This window comes from Saccostrea echinata, unplaced genomic scaffold, assembly GCF_033153115.1.
Source record: "Saccostrea echinata isolate AGI-Se365-2 ecotype Australia unplaced genomic scaffold, CSIRO_AGI_Sech_v1 ptg000005l, whole genome shotgun sequence".
NCBI classification, from domain to species: domain Eukaryota; kingdom Metazoa; phylum Mollusca; class Bivalvia; order Ostreida; family Ostreidae; genus Saccostrea; species Saccostrea echinata.
The window spans coordinates 3,893,758-3,905,724 of record NW_026889754.1 but is presented as its reverse complement, the minus strand read 5'-3'; the positions used below and the strand labels follow the sequence as shown (position 1 = coordinate 3,905,724).

Here is an 11,967-nt window from a genome sequence, read left to right as displayed (position 1 = left end):
AATCAATAGCTTGGGGCGAATTACATTGTAAAGTAATGCATTACATTTCATTACTTGAAGAATTTGGGCGTAAAATTACCATTACTCTAATTTCTTAATGTAATGCATTACATTACCATTACTTTAGTAAAGTAATGCATTACCATTACTTTTGGGGGTTTTAAATATAGAAATACAAGACTTTGCAAGTATTTTTATAAACTTTGCAATTATTTTCATAAGCACTGCATCCAACCCCTTCAATACTAAACATAATGAATGATAATTCAAATTTGATTTCAAGTACTTGTATTTATTTCACTGTAAATAAATTACATATCTTTTTATTATTCATAAGAAGTTCAAACTTTTCAATTCTCAGTAAGATAAAACATGTACAATATGCACTTTTTATGTAACTATTGATGTCATAGAGCAATTTAACTTTTGGGGCACTTGAACCCCTGTCCAAAACTATCTAGTAAGAAAGAATAGATTATTATACCCCCGCTCCGAAGGAGAGGGGGTATACTGTTTTACCCTTGTGTTTCTGTCCGTGTGTCTGTCCGTAACAAATTTTGGTCGCAGTTTTGTCAGCAACTACTCATCGCAGATAATTGAAATTTTTAGCACACCTTTTGTTAAGGCATGCCATATGGTGGGATTCATTTTTGTTCAAATCTGATGTCAACGTCCTGTTTATCCGTGCGTCTGTCCGTACCAAATTTTCGTCGCAGTTTTCTCAGCAACTACTTATCGCAGATGATTGAAATTTTAGCACACTCTTTGTTTAGGCATGCCATATGGTGGGATTCACTTTTGTTCAAACCCGATGTCAACTTCCTGTTTATCCGTTTATCTGTCCGTACCAAATTTTCGTCGTAGTTTTCTCAGCAACTGCTCATTGCAGATGATTGAAATTTCAGCACACTATTTGTTTAGGCATGCCATATGGTAGGATTCATTTTTTTTTCAATTTCGATGTCAACTTCCTGTTTATCCGTTTGTGTGTCCATTCCAAATTTTTATAACAGTTTTTCCAGTAACTACTCATCACAGATAATTGAAATTTTAGCACACTATTTGTTTAGGCATGCTATATGTTGGAATTCATTTTCTGTTTGAATTTGATGTCAACATGATAGGGTATATTCACATCAGAGCGGGGGTATTACTAGTGAGCATTCGCTCACATACTTCTTGTTTTGATCTAGTACCTTATGAAAAAAAATTAAATGCATTGACAAACTTGTAAAAAGTTTGGACAGTATGTACATTTTGCTCTGCTAAGCATAGAATGCCTGCATGTCTTCTACATGGTATTCTTTTCGGTACAATGGATTTGTGGTTACCGGATTTGTCATGGTCAGCTCAAGCTAGACCAGCTCAATTAATGTTTTATAAACACATTTAGGAGAAAGGGACTGGTAATTTGGAGCACTTCTCAACACAATGCATTGTTTTAATTGTTACATAGCCCCTGGCATAGAGTGTTTTGATGACACTCTAGCTATTCAAAATGTGGCAATTATCAGTTAACAGTGTACATTATTTAGTGTACCTCATACCGGAATTATTTGTTTAAAAGATTTTAAAAAAAACTTTTTTTATAAATAATTTTTGGAAATCAAATCTTATCTAAAATATGTATGGTAATTGTATTTTCAATAGAATAAAAAGTGTATTTAAATAGATACAGAGAGTTTATTTGAATAGTTTAATTTTTTTCATTCATTTCTATCATTTATATTTTTTAACCTAAACAATAATTTCCATGTCCATTTCATTTTTTTTAAAAATAGGTACATACAAAATAATGCTTTGTAATGCTATGTAATGCCAGCATTACGCTGGGTTTGATAAGTAATGCATTACATTACCATTACATGTAATGCAAATATTTTGGCATTACACATTACAATTAGCATTACCCCAAGCCTGATCAATAGCAATTTTTGTGTTGATCTGAAATGCAGTAAGGCAATTTAACACAGTCCTCCCATTAAATCACGTGATTGGTTTTTCTTCGTTTTTGCCTGTTCAGCAGCCCTGTAACAGTCCTCTTCAGAACGACAGGCTGTGGATCTTCTATGTCTGTAACATTCCTCTTCAAAACGACAGGCTGTAGATCTTCTCTATCTGTAACAGTCCTCTTCAGAACGACAGGCTGTGGATCTTCTCAGAAAGGGTAACATTTACAGTGTCCTTTTCTTGATTTAACATTCTTTCATTAGAAGCTGATGGTTGGTACTGACCCCTTGTACCGCCATCAATTGTTGGCCCATTCTTTCCAACGAAGAGATCAATACATTAAAACTTTTTAGGGGGATACAAAACAACTGAACAATTTATAACTTGTGTTCAATGAAAATTGCTGAATGTATGCTATGTTACAGCGCAAAATGTAGATCATCAATACCAACAGCTGACCCAGAGGGTATGTAAACAATTATGTTAATGTTTTATTATTATTATTATATCAGGATGATGTGAAGCAGAAACACTCAAAATTCTAACCGACTCGTGCATTTTACCCTATGTGATTTTAAAATACACTTTTTCATTTGAAAAAAAAGTACATCAGAGACATTAATAACAATAAACATGATAAATAATAATCTGAGTACATGTATGATTTTTTAAAGATTCAGATATAGTGTTCTGTAATGTGTTTCCTTAATCCACATGGTATCAATTAAGTCAACACATAACCTTACCGACTGGTGACCAAGTCCACTCAAATCCAATATGTCAACTCATAAACAAATCATGGAAGTCAACTTGTAACGAAAACTTGGTTTTGAGGGGAGAAGCGGTTGTAGCCTGTCAAACTTTGAATCATGTAACTGTCCTGTGTCTGGTTTAAGAGTAGATTGTACTAAGATTTAAACTGACATATACAGTGTTTGAAACTCACAGTGAAATTTGAAATTAGCTAGACATGCAGGGCTGACTGCTAGTGAAAGATGTCAGTCCTGCCAAAAATCTACTAGCCCGAAAAAATAGTTGCCTTTTACAACTTTGTTTTTAGCGATAACCTGAACGGGGCCGGATCACCATAACTTCATTCCCAATTCTATAGGATGACGAATTTTATCCTCTTTGCTTCTTGCACTTTCCTACCGATACTGTTGTTTGATTTGAGACAGATTTATTAAATATATGAATTTTAATTTATGGAAAATTTAACACGTCCAGGAGGGCGTCCATACGCGCAGATCTGTTCGCCCGTTGCAAAATTTGCGTCACGGGCGGTCGGGCACATGGTTATATCAAACACTGGACATATAAGCATCATTTTTCAAAAGAGGAGGGTAGATAAAGTAAGCGACAAGATACCTGAATAAAATGCTACAAGGAAAAATAAGAAAAAAGAAAAAGAAAGTTGACCCAACTCGATAAATCTATTTTGGGAAAAGGGATGGGTTCTAGGGCTGGGATGATAGTATCATAATTTTTTTTATTTTGATATATATCATGATATTTGAGCCATGAAACGATATGTAGCACAATATTTTGAACTGGTCATAAAATCTTATTTTTGTATTAGAAAGAACAAAACACTTCTTCACTTACTAAGAATTATTTATTTATAAAAGCTGTATATCTGTCGAGAAACAAACTCATTTCAACATGTGGTGTAAATTATATTAATTTTCTATTTAGCATATTTATCTTATATTTTTATATTAAACCCAAAATGTTTAGAAAAAATAAGTCGAGGAATTGTTAGTGATATTTCTGCATACGTATTGATAAGCGTATCATCCTCAAACAGAATCAATATTATTGATATAAATAAATCGTCCCAGCCCTAATCGTGCTAATTGGTTCCAACTTAATTCTACTGTTGTTAAAGAAAAAAGAAATTAAATGTTGGAAACAGTGACCCTTAAGGTCAAGATCTAGTAAATGAAAAGTGCCTACAGATTTCTCAAATTTGAAAAACAAATTCCTTTAATAATCCATTACAATTTTAGCTTAATAAATTAAGGTGTATCCGGGCATATTTTATAGATAAACTCAACGAAAAACATATTTTAGACTGCCTTTTTCCATGAAAAATGAAGAAAATCGGGAATAAAAATGGGAGTTTTCTCCATATCAAACAAAGGAAATGTATCAATATTGCCTACAGTCTCTTAGAAAACGGGGTTTCACATCTTCCTGTCCTCTTCTTTAAAATGATCTTAAAATGAATATAGGTATCGGGGTTCCTTTTGACATGATTTCAAATTGAATTCCAAGAAAATGCATCTGTTCTAGATTATTCTATTATTCTGTTAGAGCCGTAAAGTACGAGAAAAAGTAAATTTTAATCAATTATGACGTCATAATCGACCTAGCACTAAAAAGTTTACTAGATCTTGATCTTAATTTGACATTAGAAAGCAAAATTATGTTCAAAGTTACTAATTGTAACCCTTCTTCATTGTCAGATGCAAGTAGTACCAATTTATTTTCTTATCTGTTAAAAATTCCGAACTTGTAGTTCTTCAAGGTTATAATTTTTAGATCCATAAAAAAGACAATCAAATATTGCAAGAAGTTTCTTTAAAGTCTTATGGATAGTAACTGTTGACATACATGTACTGGGTTCGAGTCAATCAGGTTAGGAGTTGACAAAAACGATCCACATGCACGTTAAAAATGACGGTTGCATTTCTAGGCATGCTTAACTTTGTATTCTGATGCAGCTACATGAATTGTTTTTAGATTACGTTGCTGAAGTCTTTAGGAGCAATAATGAAAAAAAAAGAAAAAGCAATAATGAAAAAAAAGAAAAAGTCTGAATATGACATCTTCACTGATGATTTAAAAATGGAATTGCATTCCAAGGGTCAGGTGTATTTTATCAGTGGCTAAAAATAAGAATGCAACATCTTTTTGGTGTATTGGCACTATTTGGCGGAGAGAGTTAACAGATGCGAGCACTGAAGATAAAAATAAACATAGATGCTGGCCACTAGTGTTTAACCTTATAACCTGTACGTTTCCAAGAAAATGATTAATTGGAATGCGGTTGTTTACTTATCAAAAGATGTATTTTGTTAGGGTGAAGGAGCAACCAATAGTATTGAAGTGACCAGTACTATTGCAGTTATGCCGTAAAGAGCCTGCATTTATTATATACAACAAGAAATGTGACCGTGAAGAAGTAGTTTTGATTATATAAGGTCAATGTGACTAAAAGAGCCACTTAGGGCCTTTTTTGGCCCTGAGAATTTCTGAAAAATCGAAACTGCTAAGTTTTAGTGAAAATGCAGTATTTATAACATGGAACCTTGGTGACCGTGTATCTATTGAACATGACGTAATTTTCTCTTGTCCATGCATGATGACGTCATAAAATGCGTTATTTTCCCAATTTCCTGTAAATTCCCTTAAAAATGGCCAAATGTCGAGGTATTTTTTCAATATTTCATATAGAGCACAACCTCTGATCCAAAATATGCAATTACATAATGAAAGATCTGTTTCTGAAGATCACAAAACATGTTTTAATTTTTGGATCGTGGGCTGTGCTCATATTTTAATTCTTTGCAGAAGGTAGTGAAATACGCATGTTTTCTGCAAAATTCAAGAACACTGCATTTTCTCAAAGCCTGTTTTCCAATACCTGGATTCTCAAAAAGAAATTTTGTTGTAGAAAATGAGAGCGCTAAGTCTCTACTTTATTTTGATGTATGAAATGGGACAGAGGGTGATAGTCAATTAATTGTTATAAGGACAGGGCCATTTTATGCATAAAGTGAACCTAGCTCAAGCTTTTCTTGAACGACGATTGAAATTTTCACTTTGTTCTGTTCTTGTTTTGTTTTAATAAGTCATAGTTTTATATTCTACAGAAAAAAAATTTATGATATGATAAAAATGGGAAACCAAGAACACGTAAATGAATGTTATAAATTGTCAGAAATACGATAAAAATCAGGTCTCTGTCATAGCGAAAAACAACTTTGCCGTCTGTCGTCCCAGTTGCATCGGCAGTCCCAGTTGCTGGTAATATGGTGTGTAGAATATATGAAGACAATATCGTTCATTACTAGTGCTTCTTGATCTATTGCCTTGGATATCTTTACCAACAACAATCGTGTATATAGTAGAATAAGACAACTTGAGAGAGAGAGATGTTTAATACTCTGTTACTCATTATTACGCCTGAATTTTAGACATAAGAGCTCTATTATTAATTCCTTTCCCTCTCCAATTTAATTGCGTTGATAAGGTTGTCGCCATCAAAAGAAAAAAGGATAGTAATCTCCAATCACGTTTGAACATTGTTGCCTCCAATGCATTTCACAAGCTTAAAATCCCAGTATGTAACTAGTAAACCAAAACGACCTTTAGATACGTTACAAAAATAACAATGGATAGGGCAGTATTTATTGTAGGTGTACACAATTATACAAACTATCATTCCTCCAATAGTGCAATGCCTCTTTGTTTTTCAAAGCAAACTCAGTTCTTAGGAATGTTTAATTTAGTAGCCATGGCAACACCATTCATCGAAATCAAGAATTAGTAGGCAGAGTTATGTTGTCACTTGAACTGGAGTGTATTTTAAACAAAATTCACTACTTGTTAAGCTATTAACAATTTATTACTTATTCTAGGCACTACAATTCATACCTGGAAACCTAATACGTTTTGTTTTATCCATCCATGTTGGGGACCAGTTCATTTAACAACAACCTTTCTTTGAATAAAAAATCAATAAATATCTGATGGGAATTAAAAAACAAACTGAAACCTTATAAAAACCATTTAAACTTAATATTAAGCCAATATTTAAAACTGGATTCATAACTAATATTATTTGAACAAACCACAGTACTCAACGGATGAATAATTAAAACGTATATTATCCAAAAAAACAAGAAAGGCTGGATATAACGACATGGAGTTTATAATTCCTTTTCTTTTAAACCCAAAGAAGTCACTCATAAAATCTACAAGGGAATATTATTCTACAGTGGCCATTTTTCTTCGTTTAGGGTATGACATTTTTTAGGGTGATGCCATTTCTTTCTACAGGTAAAAAGTCGTTTTCCACGTCGGAAAATGACCTGTTGTCATAATTATACGGGGATCGTTATTTGTCTTTACACCGGCAATGTATCATTACTTGCAAGAATTTTTATGCAGTTTAGAAATCCAGTATATGTAGGTTAGAGGAAACTCAATTGGAATTCGATTTTTCGTCAGCAGTGGGACCGTTTCTGACAGGCTATATTGCATGCAGACATCACTACAACCTGTATTAATCAAATTTCAGCAACTCATATCCAGCACGAGACAATCAAGTTGTTAGAGACAGTCTTATCTGAAAACACTTCTAGGGCTTATCAAATTGGTTTTAAGAGTATACTAAATTTAGTTGCTGCTTGCAACAAGGATTAAGTTCACTTTGGCCACCAACCTTCTTCGATCTTCCAGGTTTTTTAACAATGATTTCAAGATATCTTCGTCTTTCCTTCCTATTTAACATGATTATCAGTCTCTATGCCATCAAAATTACCAAATATCAGCTGTGTCTTTTCTTTTTCATGATTTTTTTTTCTTAAAAGTGTTTAAATGGTTTTGCTCGATTTCTTGTATATTTTTGCAAGACACCTCTTTCTGCTTTCCTGATAAGCCTAGCATTTTCTTCCGTTGTTTTATTTGTCCCTTGTATTGAACTACCCCAAAACTCTCATTTATTTCTAATTTAACAGGATTGATTGTATGTTGATTAACGTCCCATTGAAGAATTCTTCACTCATATAGAGACGTCACCATATACTGGTGAAGGGATTCAAATTTTGACCTTTACTCGGCACTCAGGGCCATTGAGCAGTGAGGGATCTTTATCTTGCCAACGCCTGCCGTGACACGGGGTCTCAGTACTTATGGTCTCCTCCGAATGACCCGCAACTTTCACTTCAAAGTGCCGAGCGCATGGCGAAGGAAAAGTTGCTACCCATTTTTTATCCACTTAGGTCAGTCGCGGTCGAGATTCGAACTCCTCCTGAAATGCCTACCATTCTCAACACTTTTGAAATGAGCTATTTCATCAACAGAAAGGAATAAGTTCTGATTCAATATCAGCAGTAAAAAAAATCTTGTATTTTGCAGTTCAGTATTTCTTCATGGTCTGATCTGATAAAAGGAAGTTACCCTTCCTTCCTGCTTCCAGGCCCCCTCTATCAAGGAACTCACCTGGTCGCAGCCACCTTTTCCTCCTTGATCTTGATGCTCACAGCGAGGGAAGTGATCCCCATGGCCACCATGAACATTCTGCACATGGTTAGATATGCTGGTCCATTTCTCCCACTAAACTTCATCTTGTGCATCTTCGGGTGTAGATGAAGGGATCCAGTATAGGTTGTTCGTCAAACTTTTAATCCATTGTGTCAAGTCTTCACAATCCCTTTCCTTACTAAGGGCTAGCAGTTTCTTTTTTAAGCCTGTAAAATTGACTTATTTTTGAAATTTTGCTCCCAAATAGAAGTTATATTGCAAAAATTAAGAGAAAGACTGACTTTTTTAAAATTTGACTTTTAATCACATCCTACCTTTAGCAACATGCCGAACATCTTTGCCACCTGGAGATGTCGACCGCTGACAAAATGACTGATCCTGATCCTATTCTCTTGAAGAAACTCAATGCCTCTCACTACGCCCGCTTTCTCCATCTGGGAAATCCTCCTTCATTACTCTAATAATTAAAAATTTAAAAATACACATTTTCATTATATAAAAAAAAAGATTAAATTATGATTTAAAAAAGAGCTGTTATAACACTCACATTTAATATACCGATCAAAAATTACAGAATTTACTCAACATGTATCAGGTAATAGAAAACAATATTTTGAAAATGAAAAGTCAATGTCTGTATTTACTTTAAACAAAGACTTGTGTAATCATTTAATAATGAGGAATCATACCTAAACAAGTTGAAGATCTACAATCTGGTTTCTTTCCCAAGTCCATCAGGGTGTAGCTCCAAAACTTGGCGCTATGGCCTGGGTAATCTGCCCTGCTATTCCCACTTATATGGACTGTTTGGCCACTTTCTAACATTATATATATATATATATATATATATATATATATATATATATATATATATATATATATATGAGTCGCCACAACAAAACCAGGCTTGTTGAGTTTTAAGTCATAATCGAGAAAATACCGCTGAAAAACACACTTTGTTGTTGCACAACGTTTTAACTAAATCACGTTGTTTAGAAAAACAAAAAGTTTTACTTAGTCCTATAACTTCCATCCGGAATATTAATTTTAAAAGACTTACTTTATTTAAAAGATTCGTTCAGTAACTATTGATATTTTTTTTTTCGTGGATTTTAATATACCGATTTGTCATTTTTCAATATATCTTGTTAGAGCTATCGATCGTAGTAAAAGCGAAAGTACGTAACCAGTATAAACAATAAGCGGAAATTTTCGCAGACGACAGTCTATAGATTCAATGATGTTGAAGGAAGTTTGTTTATATTAATAATGAGCCAGTAAAGCACAGTTAGTGAAGTTCCTGATGAAATTATTCTTCATCAAGATGAACTTTTTATCGATGAAATTACATCTTTGAATGAATTGTATTTTGGAAATCACACGGAGTTCGTTCCCTTGTCATCGTCCGAAGATGAGGAAGAGGAAAGTCGAGCTACAAACATTACTGGTAATATTTCAGATTCAGACACTGAAATAGAACACAGATCAGTTGACTTAGATGACGCAAATTGTGTTGCAGTATTCCAAACAAAAACATGTGGATGCAGTAAGTTGTATGGTTTTCCGTGTAGTACGAAAGTAGAATTTAGTCACATGCTCGAATACAGACAACAGTGTCAAGAAATGTCAAGTGAGGAACTGGATTTAACTGTTAAAATTCAATTAGAAGCACACAGAAAATCTAGTACATATTGGACCCAGTCTATGAGTAAAAAGCAAAAAACAAAGGAACGAGAAAGAGTAGCACAGAAGTATTATTTTGCGGGACAGCAGGTCTGTCGGGATACTTTTCTGCTTTGCCACAGTATTGGAAAATTTAAGCTAAATAACATAGCTTCTTCTCTTGATAAAGATGGTCTCAAGGCTGAAGCCAAGGATTTATGGAAACACTGGGAAAATGCCTAAACATGCACTCGGTGTAACTGATGTAAAGCGTGTTTGTCAGTTCTTGGAGATATACACTATGAAGAATGGACTCCCACTGCCAGGCAGACAGCCAAACTACTCATCTGAAGGCAACAAAGTCCTTTTGTTGCTTCCTTCTGATAAGACAAAGTCTGATGTTTGGGAACTTTATAATCAAGCAGCAGTAATGCAGAATTACAGGTATGTTTGCATAATTCTGTTTAAATAACTCATATCTCAATTTTGCAGGGCAGTTCTAATTTTTAATTCTCTGATATTATTAAATAGGCTTCAGAAAAGACACTTATAGTACATGTCAATGAATATATAATATCAAGGCACACTAATATTTAAGCATTGTTTAAAATGTGATAGTCTTCTTAACTATCTTTTTTAACTTTTGTAGGCAAGTAGGTTTATCAGAATTTAAGAAAATCTGGTTGGAGCAAATGACACATATTCTTATCATGAAACCAGCTACAGATCTGTGTCCTAAATGCCAAAGATATGTTCACAACATCAGCGATGCAGGGAACTTGACTGAGGATGAAAAGAAGACCATGCTGGAAGAGTATACCTGTCACCTGGACAGAGCTAAGGAACAGAGGAAATATTACAGAAAAAGGCGTCTGCAGTCTAAAGATTTGTATCGTACAAACAACTTGGATCAAGTTGAAACAGGTGTGCTCAGTAAATGTTATTTTTAATTTATAAATTCTGTTTACTTTACACATTAACACATCAAATTAACAGGAGATTATTGTTTCAGGCATGTAATCTATTATCACTCTCAGTCTGATTATACTAACACACAATATATGGGGAAAATAATCTCAGTTTACATGCATATTTTTTTTTATTTTCCTTGAAAGGCAAGTGTGCACACGTAACATAACCCAGACATACAGCTTTGATTTTGCTCAACAAGTCCACTATCCTCACCATGCACAGGAAGTAGGGCCACTATTTTTCAAGACCCCTAGAAAGTGCCAAGCCTTTGGTGTTTGTGCAGAAGGAGCAGGTACATATAAACAATTATTAGACAATTGATATGTTGCAAAAATTTTATATCATTGAATAACTCCAGGAAGACAAATGATGTTTATAAAAAACATGGAATAACATACAGGCTGCATATAAAACAATAATTTCTATTTTTGCAATAGGTGTGCAAAGATTTTATCTGGTTGATGAAGCTGAGGAGGTAGGCAAAGGAGCTAACACAGTTGTCAGTCTTCTGCATCATTTTTGGAGCATTGGGGATGTGGAGAGAAAGATATTGTGTTGCAGATGGATAACTGCGCTGGCCAAAACAAAAATAACACAATGATAAGGTAAATATTTCGAACATTCCATTTATTTATTACATGTTTTTCTATTTAGTTTATAGATAGATTGTTCTTGTTAGGTTTTGCTCTTATATGACTTCATTCACTTCAATAGATGGAAACAGTCAATTTGTTGTCCCAATTAAGTTAGTGGAGATAATCTAGGAAACTGTTGCCAAAAGCCAAGGGCAACACTTTTCTAGATCTTCCCCCACTATATACTAGTATCTAGGGACAGTAGTATGGTTCTTCCCTGGGTAGCAATGAAATAATTGCAAGTGTTTTATTACCTAGCCTACTTAATAATTTCTCAAAGTGATTTTTTTTTAAACTTTTTACATCATTGCACAACAAACAGATTTTGACATTTCATGTAAATTTAAAGCAAAATTTAACATGTTAAAAATGATTCAAAATTAAATTTTTACACTTTAAAATGTTAAATCAGAAATATTTATAAATGGGTGTCAATGCTCTTAATGGTTTACCTAGTACATTTAAAAATAAATTA

At 33.7% G+C, this 11,967-nt stretch overlaps 1 pseudogene; it reads left to right on the top strand.

The window, feature by feature from the left end:
• Positions 1–9,492: 9,492 nt before the first annotated feature.
• LOC133179996 (uncharacterized) lies at positions 9,493–11,466 on the top strand (annotated as a pseudogene).
• The last annotated feature ends 501 nt before the right edge of the window (positions 11,467–11,967 follow it).